A 12,153-nucleotide genomic window follows, 5' to 3' on the forward strand; every position below is an offset into this window, starting at 1 on the left:
GACACATTACACATGCATGAATGTCAGTCATGAATGTCTGATCTAATTGCATTAAATACCTAAAACACATTTAATTGGCATCCTCTGGCCAGCTTTTATCCAGGCCATGAAATAAATAGAAAATAACAATGGCTATGAGTTGTGAATACAAATATATGGAATGTGACGAAGGAGGCTAATATGAATGAAATATTTTCAAGGCAGGGCACCTCGGAGAGCTTAGCCTTCGGTATGGCTGTGGCCGGTGCCTGTGAGCCCCAGCTGGGAGAAGATAGGGAACAGTACATTACACCTTAATAAATAATGTCCTGCCATGCGTATGCAAGATGCATACGTGTGTGTGTGTGTGTGTGTGTGTGTGTGTGTGTGTGTGTGTGTGTGTGTGTGTGTGTGTGTGTGTGTGTGTGTGTGTGTGTGTGTGTGTGTGTGTGTGTGTGTGTGTGTGTGTGCCCGCGAAGGTGCACGCGTGCCTGAATGCATGTCCATATATCCTCATTAGATTCAATTTGAAATGAATTGAATTTAGAATATTAGGAGAATTAAGGCATGGCCTATATTGGTTTTGTGCTCCCGACTAAAGCATCAGTCCTTTATTTTCCCTCAGCCCTGGGATATAATAGCAGGAAGAAGTTAATCACACAAATCTTGTTCTCATGACAGCTTACCCCTCGAGAGAATAGAGACACGAAATAATAGCTGATTCTTCTCTCCTTTTTTCCATAGTTTCTATCTTGCCCCCAATGACCAATCCATTATTCACAGGTTTCAAGCAACGGTAAACAAGACACAAGAGTCTAATGACCGCATGGCTTGTCTAGCTAACTGGCTTGAACCTCCCCTACCTACATATAATATCCAACATCATAAAATGTAAATTGAAAACATTTCTTCAGTCTAACTGTAGTGTGACAATTGCCTTCGTCCTTTTACATTGGGCTACTGTGATATCCAATGCATATGGCTGCCACCTTTCAGAAATTAAAATAAGGGATACTTATTCCGGCCGTGCCAGCCCCCCAAACCCCTGAAATGCATAGAAATCTAGGCATTTCGGAACAGTTATACCCATAACACACAATAATACAAACACAACAGGTCTTACAGCTGCATTACTGCATTACACACGTGTAGTCTCTCGAGACAGATTCAGCGCTTCAAAGAATTATTTCTCTTTGTTCCTTCTTTTCTTTCCGATGGGTTCCCAGATTGCACATACTGTTACATGGTTGTAACAAGTACTCATACCATAATCACAAGGAAATGCAATGCTTCAGCCATACACTACACATGTATTGTGTATGTATGTTTTGCAGTTTGAAATTGGCAATTTTGTTTCCAAAATATGAAAAAGTTAAAATAAAATAATTTAAAGTAGTATGCATGATTTGAACCTCCTAAATCTACCCTTCAACGTATTGTTTATGCCATAACGACATCGACAAGTTTTATAGTAATAGTTTAAATTAGGCCTTAAATGTCAAATGTTCAAGCATGCTCAAATCAACCAGGGTTGGGTTTTAAAAACAAAATACTTTTATTTAATTGACATGATTTGTCATACCATGTTAGCCTCTGGGGTCGCTTGATAAACAAGGAACTTTGTCAGTGCTCCCTGGCTTCTATGCGGCTTCTCACTTTATGTTGTTTACATCGTGGATTCTACTGTGGCTAACTGAAGTTCACCTTGTAGACTACACAATCTTCTGTCACACTTTCTAGCCACCCTTATTTTTCTCCCCACTCAGAGGGTGGTTTGCGAGACCTGTGCTGTATGCATAGGGCAGCTTAAGCTGCTCTGTGATTGGTGCTGCAATGTGAGCAGTGATTGGTATACTTTTGTGGTGACATACAGATGGTCTACTTTTGTAGGGACATACTGTACATACAGGCCAGCCCTTTTCTAGCCCCTTCGGCAATACCGTAAAAAAAAAAAAACAAGCCCACTAGCTGCCCCTAGAAGCTGTGCTCCCTACACCCAACTGGAACAAAGTGTTTTGAACCAACCGACATTGCTATTACTGCCAGCTCCACACTGGCAGTAGAGGAGCTAAAATTGAAACAAGGCAAAGGGAAAGGTCACTCTAGTGGTTAGATTTCATCCTCCGGGGAGCATGAATGTGCTCAGCAGGTTTGACAGTAATCCACCAGTTAGATTTCTCTGTATCTTTTATGCAAGTGGAAATGTTGGCCTAACGGAGGCGCTAGACTAGAAGAAAGGCCATGAAGTCACCAGAATCAGTGGGCACATCCTCTGGGGATCATAAAGTGCACAACAAACTCCATGGCAGTAGTTTTCACAATAAACTTGTTTGGGGTAAAGTGGTGGACAGGCCGACCAACCAGCAGACCGACCGACCAATATAGCCATCCTGAGCCATCCCACGACTAGCGGGGCTAAAATAAAATGCACACTGCTTTCTTTGTTTTCCCAAAAAATATATTCCTCCTAACTCTGAGGCTAAGCTGAGCAGTAATGCTGAATCGCCTGTTACAATAGAATGTAATTGATTCTGATTGCTGTGGCCAATTTACCTTCTATCTAGCTGTTGCGATGGAAGTACAATTGGAAAAGAGAAGGAGACAAGAAAGAGAGGTGGAAAAGAGAACAGAAATTTCATATCGATTGCTGGAATACATCTGGCACAGTCCCCGTTCTGCGACTGGACTCGCTCAAAATATTTTGACTCTAGCAAATGGTAATGTTTTGGATGGACTGGGGAAAAAAAACTTGATCAATGTTTCTCTTTCTGTTTTATTTTGTTCAGTGTTCACTTATTTATTTTGCTGAGTGCTGTATGCAGCAGTGGATCAAGGCTTTCTGGCTGTGCATACATACCCACACTAATGGATGTGGATGGTCTATTTCATGGTGAAGTGCAGTTCTTGTCAGCCCCTGTTTAGCGAAGAATACAGCACTGGAATGCAGATTATCTCAGAACATTGTAGAAGCTTTTGCAGGGAGGCATACTATATACTACTGCCCCTCCAGTCACAGGTCATTAATAATAACTGGGCAAGGGTGGCAGGAATGCAGAGGCCATTCGTTCTTCCCCACCTCCTTGTCCCTCTCTACACTCTTATTTCTCATCTCTACTCTTTTATATCCCTCGCCCTTTCACACTGTTTCTCTTGCTCTCGAAATCGTTCAGTGATGAATGATTGCAGTTATTGCAAATGTTCGTTTGTAAATTTCCACACGTTTTATGGTGATCAAATCCCTGAGTCCAACATTGTGGGTCACGGCCTTTAGCTCATCAGGAGGTCTCCTTGTCAAGCTACAGAGGTGATCCAAGTTAAGTTTTACATTGTGAATTCTGCTGGATATGACAATAGCAGTCATGAAAGGGGGCCTATTAGGCCTAAGCATTTCTTCATTTTCTGTCATGTAGACGTATATGTTATGATGTCGGATGTTCATATTAAACATGGCCAAAGTTTCAAATAATGAGTTAAACAAATGATGAAGTAATCCTTGTGAGCTAAAAGCTCACAATTCAGATTGCTCAGAATGCTAGGTTTCAAGGGCTTTTTCTCCTTTCAAAACAAGCCCGTGTCACACGTGATGGATTTCTTTATGGGCATCTGCTCTGCCCACATTGCCTCTACATGGATGTCATCCATCCAAAAAAGAAAGTTGACCAACCAGAATAAAGAGGGCTTTTAGAGGGGGCCTTAATGAGTCAACGGCTAATACGGCTGGGTTTTTAGAGATAGACTGAAAAGAGGGGCTGCATAAAGAGCCAGTATAAGATAAATAACGAGTTGTTTGAACTGTGAATCATCCAAAGCTACTATAGTAGAGTCCCAGAATAAAATCATAATAGCTGGAAATTAGCATAATGGCCCCCTTTAAAGGCTAAATTGAGCTTTAAACAGCGGTCCCAATGTGAGATGGTTGATGTTTCGAACCAGGCCTCTTGAAATCGTTGTGCACAAGTGACCATTGTTCATGTGTATTATGTGCCGTGTGCACTGCTCTTGGCCAACTATGAGCTTTAGCATTATGACAGTTTTCTGTGGGCACCGGTGGAAAATGGGTATATGACCTACACCTGGGTGATGGAGCCATTGGAAGGAGAGGCCGCCTATCACCGGACAAAATGACCCAATGCTTTTGAGGCCAAATTACTTTTTAATGTGCCTTTTTGTTAGGTTTTAGGAGTTGACGACTAAGTGAAGTGTCATTGTCTGTCCCTGTGGGAACATCGAGAGTGATGGGAGTTCACTTACCCCACTCGATCACAACCATTGGCGTACAAATCTCTTCTGCCCAGAGAGGAGAGCCATGCTGATCCGCTTGCCTGTGATTTACCCCTCCCATCCATCCCTCCGTCTCTGCACCTCTCTCTCTCTCTCTCTCTGTCTTTCTCTATAACACACCCACTAGTTCCGGTACATTCTCTTGTGGGAAGTCTAAAGAAGAGAGACACAGATGAAACAAAACCATTAGGTGTCTGTCAATTTATTACACACTTTGTGTATTCACATTGTCTATCGTTTCTAGCTTTCTGCTTATCTTTATATTTTGTGATTGCTTATCATTATATAAATATTTTACAGAGAAACAGTTTGAACAATTCTAGCTATTTGACTGCCCATTAGATTAGAAGAATAAAAACTTCCTCTTCCTATACATTTTCAAATGTACTTTATTATGTTAAGATAGTTATAGCACTGTGCACTCCCTTTTGATTTCGGGCTGTTCACGTGTTACATGGTTTGAGTAGTGGGGTACCTCCTGCTTCATATAACACATAAACTAAGCACACACACACAGCTTTGTCCATGTGAAGTGAGCTTTAGAAGACAGCCAGCATTTTATGTCAGCCTCCCCCCTCAGGCTCAACATCTCATACCTAGCTCTGTTCAACCGCGCTCAGCTCGGGTGAAGCAGCATCTGAGTTAATTATTTGTGCTTAACCTGCTCTCCACCTGGCTCTGCTCCAATAAGGCCTCTGGTCTGAGAACCCACATCCATGGTAGATCCCGTCAAGGATCGCTGTTCAGGTCAAACGGCCCTGTTAGACTTCACCAGAACACGAGACTGTCCTTCATGGTTGGTTGGTAGCGCCAGCTCCAAATTCTGTCTGTTTCACCTTCCCCTGTTTATTTCGTGGGACAGGTGTTTGTACATTATGCTGCCTCTGCTTTCTTGCATGTGACATGACAGAAAGTGAGAGGATCAGGAAGGGCTGTGGGGTGCAGGGAATGGCAGCCTGAAACACGCAACGATAGAAGTGTGTGGCTAGTGTCCTGCGGCTTACAGTATGGGTTTTATGCTACATTATGCGTAACAGTGGTCTTAACCGTGGCAGTGTAAGGCAGTGCCATGTTCTACCCACATCATTACGGAACCCACTAACCCAGGTAGTGTTACCACCTTCCGTCACATTAAATGACATACTGCAGGAACCGTCCTGTATATCTGTGTCCATGTGTGACACCGATGGATTCGTAAGTAAATTGCTGTACATTGCAAGACCAGAATACTCAGGACCTGACGGAAAGATAATAAAGGTCTAATGTACGTTAATGTAGGTTAGAGTTTTGTCACTGCCCGCTCACAAAAATACATCTTTCTAAGCATAGTCTGTGTATCATCCGATCATTCAATTATTTCATTGAATCTGGTTTGTTTTCTTTTCCCATTTCCCACCGTATCTTCTGCAGCGTGTCTACATGCATGAATATGTACGCTGTATAGTCAACAGCATTGTTGCTGTATAAAGTGACTTTGGGCTTTCTGTAAACTAAAGTTGCATACAAATATTGGTAATTGCAGATAGTGTGTATTTCTTTCACGTTTTGTGTCTTGTTTCTAAAGTGTTGTTGCTTATTTGGGCTTCCTGTCAAGGACAACCAAAATGATGCTTATTAAGCCGCAGAATCCCCATTTAAAAAGATTTGTTGCCAGGGACCCAAGGAAAAGAGAAGATCTTAGTTGTTGAGATTAGATTAAGTACAGAATGATGTCTGTGTTGCAGGTGGGGAGAGAGAAACCTATGATTTATTTCAATAGTCATTCTTAAACAATACATTCTCTCATTGGTCTACCTTCTAGCTGGCTATTTTGTACATGTCATAGGCAAATCTTCACTCCCGCTCTGAATTTCCGAATGATTGTAAAGTTGGGTTTGTTTGTTTTCCATTGGACTGCACAGATTGAAATCACTGGATCCGCCATTACTCTTCAGCTCTTCAGCAAATGGGTCAACTCAAACACTACACCGTCAGAATTGTAAAAGCCCATCCCAGGCTTTATTTGGCCTTATAAACGAACGTACAGTGTATTTTTCTGGTATATTTACACAGATCTCTGGAGAGCTTGCCTTTAAATGGAAAATAAGCCATTTCTACCCATCAGAAATGAGAACTTACACTCCTGTGTTTACAGCAACAGATTGGCAAAAAAAGTATTGCTTGCTTTATGCAGTACATACAGTATACCTTCTTTCATGGATTTTATGGATAAAGTGAAGAAGTGGGATGCTGTCAACACTGAACCTGTGATGATACTGCTATTTTCTGAGGATTATGTTAAACAATCCATAGCCCATTTACATGAATATCAGTATTCCTGATGCTATGTGAATGTACTGCGGACAGGGGTCAGGGCACTATAGATAAAGATACCTGGTTACTATAGAAACCAGTGTGTGCCAGAAACCGAGGGAGGCAAGGGAGAAAGAGAAGACGTGCTGGAACATGACAGTGAAAGATGGTCAATGACAAGATGACACTGTCATACAAAATGGATTGATTACTGTCATTGTTGCGTTTGTATGCCACTGTTATGGACAGTCAACAGCTATTAATCTGTCTGTGTTGAGACAGTGAAAGGTGACAGTTATTTATGGTGTTTGTCTGGTACTCCCTCGGTGTGGGACACATGTGAACTGAACCATGCAGAATGGGGATTTGAAAAGCAGGGGAGAAAAATGGCTGCCGTTGGTTTAGATCCACCTGCATGTCTGCAATTAGCAAACCGGCGAGCAGCAGTTTCAGATGCAACTACAGTTACTGAATGTGAATAAATACAGTTTATTTTTACTTGTACTCCTAATGTGTGTGGGGGGGAGTGCTAGCCTGCACGTGTGATTCAGTGTGTGCACTAAGTCTGAGCAAAGCAAAGGGAGATGGATACATACAGTATAGTGAGACCGCTTGAAAGAAGAGAGACTGCAATGCGCAGAGTTTCTTATCAATGCTGCGTTTCATTATGACTGTACGGCATCACGTTCTCACTACCCCTGCTCTCCTCTTTCTCCACAGCCATCTGTCAAGGCATCGATTTATGGCCCCTTCTCTAAAATCCAGTACTGTAAGCATAAATTGGAAATGGCATGCAGCGCATCTCTGTTGTGCCCAGACAGACAAAGACAGAGAGAGTGAAGCCATCACTCAGGTTTTATGATCTAATGCCATTGCTTTGACATGCACAACTGTACAGGTGTTCCTTTGATCTGTCATTGGGGAAAAACAGAGAGAGCGAGAGAGAGCGAGAGAGAGAGTGAGAGTGAGAGTGTGAGTGAGTGCATTTGTTGAAGCACAGCCACAGACCATTGCCTGGCTATTTCGATCGGCTATTTTCATCATATGACAGCGTCAGGCATAAACCGAGTTTGTACTTTGTTGTGCGATGCTACCAACGGTTACTGAGAACAGAAAAAACACGGATATCTGTCTGTCGCACCGAATCTCTGTGTTTGGGGGATATGTAGGCACCGGCTTCCCTGATTGGCCAACCCGACCCTGGGCTTTACGGATTGTCAGCGCTTTGTGTCATGTCTGTGCGGATGCACCAATATAAGTGGCAGCGTGTACAATAGAACTCCATTCATGTTTTCCCATGTACGTCATCAACATGACATCAGCAGTTTCGGACGACGTGAGGGACCCCGTATCTCCATATTTAATTGACAGTCATATGTTAGTGGGTACTGCACTGGGTGCTCTGAGAACGGGTACAACGCGTATTCTGACAAGTACAAGAAGTATAATGTGAATTGCATAAACGGGTGGGGCACGCATTCCCAACTTGCATCGGTCCCAACCTGGATCATTCCCGAGTAGGTCTGTGTGTCACACTGGATACTCTAACAATGGGTACAGAGAGAACTCTGACAGCAGGTACCACGGGTATTGCAAAACTTGGTGGGGGCATCATTCCCAACTTGCATCGTTACTGTTTTACATCGTTCCTGACTTGTGTGTTATCCGAGTAGGCCGGTGCCTTAAGGGCAACGGTCTAGTACTGATAATGCACCAAAATCCCAAATTTTAGCATACAGTATCATCATGGCACATATTATTTTCATACATTAATATGTATCAAAATGTTCTACAGTAGTTTGACAGAGTTTTGAAAAACTATGTTCTTTGGAAAAGTTCACAGTGAACTCCAAACACTGCTCATTCAGTCTAGTAACCTATGGATACCTAGGATTTCAGTTGCATGAATGTGCCTGGGTGAGCCTTCTGACATTCAGTCCTTGGCAGTGCAGCTGTACGGTTACAGAACCCTGTCCAGATCACAAAAATCATTTGGTTTAACTGACAGATAGAGCTGAGTGTTGTTAGCATCCGCCAATGTACAAAAAACTGTGTCAGGTTCATGAATTTAGCCTTGAGGCAACCCATACAGCAGAAGAAGTATAATAGCCAATGGAAATAGAAATTTTTAAGGTTTGCCAGGTTAAGGTGATAACACTAAGGGGCAATGGCAGATATATGAACTCCAAATTCTCCATCTGCTACAAGGTTGCACTTATGGCAAAAAACGCTAACGTGGTGGGGAAAGAAAATTGCTACTACTGTAGCAATCCTTCTGTTTCAGTTGTATGGGCAAGGTTTTTTTTTTTTTTTTTTTTGTCAAAATGTCGTTTCTTTTCTTCACCTCAGGCCATGGGTTTGATAGTGATTGGTCCAATTAAAACGCATTTTTGTAAAAAAAAAAAAAAAACAGTTCAAACTGATTTCTCTCGGCCGTCTTGCTGGTTTGGAAGGATAATACCAGTTATTTGGAAGACAATCTTAAGGCATACAGTTTTTTACGCTGACAGTTCTGGATTTTGTTAAGCGATGTACTATATTTGTATCGTCCCATCTCATTGGGACTTGTAATGACAAAACTCTTCTTAAAATGACTGCAGCTAGGGCAATTCAGACAGGAAATTCTGCACACATGCAAGCATGCACAATTACCACAATATTACGGTTACAGGGGCCCTTAACCACTTAAAACATTATGTACAGTACGTACAGTGTTTTGTTGACCAAGGTCCCCCAGGGGTCTATACATGGTCCCCTCCTTTCCGACGAAAATCTCTTCGCCGGAAATAGCCGATCTACAAGCTCACAACGCATCGCGCTGGGGTACGTTGTGAGCTATTTTTGCAGAATGTTAGTCTATTAGAACATGCCCAGAATAGACGGGTTTCCGAGCGACGTCATCACAGAGCAGAATGCGCAATCTGCGCATGCCTGGGGGTGGAAGGCGCGTTCGAAAATACAGCCCTGAGCGGCAGTGAGCGCACTGACCAATACAAACTAATAAGCGAGTGTGCTCCGGTGCGTAATTTCCAAACGCACCCATAGGCTTCCCCCCGCAGCTGCGCGGTCATATTCCTCTCAATGTTTACTAACAGGAAACCTGTCTATAGAGACGCCAGATTCATGTGTTAAAGATACCATGGTTTCTGGATGTTACTGTTTAGTAAATACTGAGGGTACAGTGTGATTAGCTGTCACTGGGCCAAAAAGTCCATGCAGTTTTTGTGCAGTTGTAGACCTCCCTCCTACTCTGTTAGTCTGTCTGTCCCCATGTTTCCTGTTTTAGTTTTGAAAGTACCTTGATCACCTATACTAATATAGTATATACATTTAGATGGAGGTGGGTGTGTGTGTGTGTGTGTGTGTGTGTGTGTGTGTGTGTGTGTGTGTGTGTGTGTGTGTGTGTGTGTGTGTGTGTGTGTGTGTGTGTGTGTGTGTGTGTGTGTGTGTGTGTGTGTGTGTGTGTGTGTGTGTGTGTGTCTCCATGGGGAGGGGAAGTACATGGAGACTGTCCACGGACTCCCTGTCACCAGCACCTGCCTCTCCGTCTGGCTCTCCACAGACGGAAAGATATGAGTGTTGGGCATTCCAAGAAGCATAACTTTTTTCACTTATCGGGTTCATCTATTCTTGTCCTGATATCCTGTCCGTTTATGAAGGGAGAGTGGAAGGAGACAGTGAGAGAGAGGGAGAATGAGATGTCTATTGGGTCATCAGTAAAGTGAAAGATGATCCGCTTATATGGGGGCTGACACTGGTCGATAAGATGGAGGTTAGATTGGACAAAGCCGTTGGCATTAAGATGAGCTGCTAGCTCGCCCAGTGTTTAGATTTGGGACTAGGAGTGACCATCACACTCATCTACAAGCTGCTGTTGACACCAGATAAATGAGTACTTTCCATGGATTATGTTGTAATAGTGTGTTTGTGTTGAGGATGGGGGTTATATTTTGAGGCATTAGGCCATATGGGTTGCAAGAGGCAGATGACATGCAGTGGTTTGGTTCAAGATAGCGAGATCCTTGACTCTACTCCAGGGAACGCCTCTCTCTGCCCCTCTGCTGGCTTGGTATGCCATGGTGATGATCTGTAACTCAAGCTTAAAAGTAACCAATTATAGTCTGTAATGACATGAATGTGTTATAACTATGTGGTTATGCAAAGGAATTTATAGCAACATTATTATCATTTTTATTATTTTCAGAAAACTGTTTTTACCTTATTTTTAGAATCGTCCTCAGGTCTAAAAGGGTTTTATCTACCAAGACAGATTCAGCTCAAAAAGATACATGTCATTGGGCATCTCATTAGGTGAAACTTTTTTTAGCTGGATTTGAAAATAGCAGATATAAAATCGTTGAAAATAGGACTGAAAAACTTAAAACTTTGTGCAAATATGTTATGTAGTTTTATATGTAGGCCAGTATGTATATTTGTGATTATGCAAGCTTTGAACCAACTCTTAGCCTATTCCCTACATCTTTGAGGTGCAAAGTCCATTACTGTATATACAGTAATCTATGTACTGGCCAGGAACAGTGCGAATGTGACGATGTAATGATGTCCTGTTATTTGCCTGTGTTTGAAAGGTCGGTTGTACTGTGATTGAGTTACACAAGGAAACAAAATACCATGACAAAAATAATGGTCCAAGCGCGCCAAGCTACTTTCATATTGTGTAGGCATAGGAACAAAGCAGCACACTGCTAGCTATCAATTAACCACATCACTCCTGGTATCCATATATTATACTGTACAGATTCAGAATCATGTTCAACGTTATTGTCATATACATTTAAAAGGTACCATACACATTCAAATGCAATGACATGCATGTGTCCTAGCTCATGCATGGTTAGGAATAAGTTTAAGGTTAGGCATAGTTTTAATGAGGTTAAGTTTAGTAATAAGGTTAGGGTTAGGCATAGTTTTACTGAGGTGACGTTCAGGAATAAGTTTAGGTTTAGGCATAGTTTTACTGAGGTTACGTTTAGGAACCTCAGTGGCGACCATTCCGAGGTTGTCGGATTTGACACGGCAAGCGTGTTTTGGGGCGAGCTCTATTCTATTCTTCCTGAGATCTTGCGTTCAAAATGTTGAAACCGGCAGACAGTAAGTACAGTACGTACTTACTGTACGGACAAGCCAAATACATAATGCATCCAATCATGGCTGTCCGCCAGCGGAGGCAGCAATATAAGTAACGAAAACAATAAATAAGGAATCAGAAATCCAGCTAAATAATAAAGCACTGCAAGTTATGTAAGGTGCCTATACTGTTCATTATTCTGACCGCCTGAGGGTAGAAACTGTCTTTGATACTCTGTAAAGCCTTTTCCTGAGTGAAGGAGTGAGAACAGACCATTTTCTGGGTGGTGGCAGGTGTCCTGCATGATACTTAGGGCCTTCCTTCTGTAGTGGGTGGTATAAATGTCCTGAAGCAGTGGCAGTGATGTTCCTGGGATTTCTTGTGTTTTACTGTCCTTCTAAGTTGTTTGTGGTCTTGTTCAGTCAGGTTGCCAAACCACACCATTATGCCCCCTGTAAGGATGCTCTCTATGGTGGTGTGGCAGAAATTGATCAGGGTGTTTAGTCTGTCTC

General features: G+C 42.4%; 2 protein-coding genes across 2 annotated transcripts in view; both read left to right on the forward strand.

Annotated features, from left to right (window-relative positions):
- Positions 1-12,153, forward strand: part of nrg3a (neuregulin 3a) — a 484,032-nt gene that overhangs the window by 426,508 nt on the left and 45,371 nt on the right. The window lies entirely within an intron of this gene.
- adss2 (adenylosuccinate synthase 2) overlaps positions 1-12,153 on the forward strand; it is a 463,865-nt gene that overhangs the window by 203,914 nt on the left and 247,798 nt on the right. The gene's annotated exons all lie outside the window — the stretch shown is intronic.

Source organism: Gymnoscopelus microlampas (genome assembly GCF_963454915.1).
Source record: "Gymnoscopelus microlampas genome assembly, chromosome: 13".
Classification (NCBI taxonomy): Eukaryota; Metazoa; Chordata; class Actinopteri; order Myctophiformes; family Myctophidae; genus Gymnoscopelus; species Gymnoscopelus microlampas.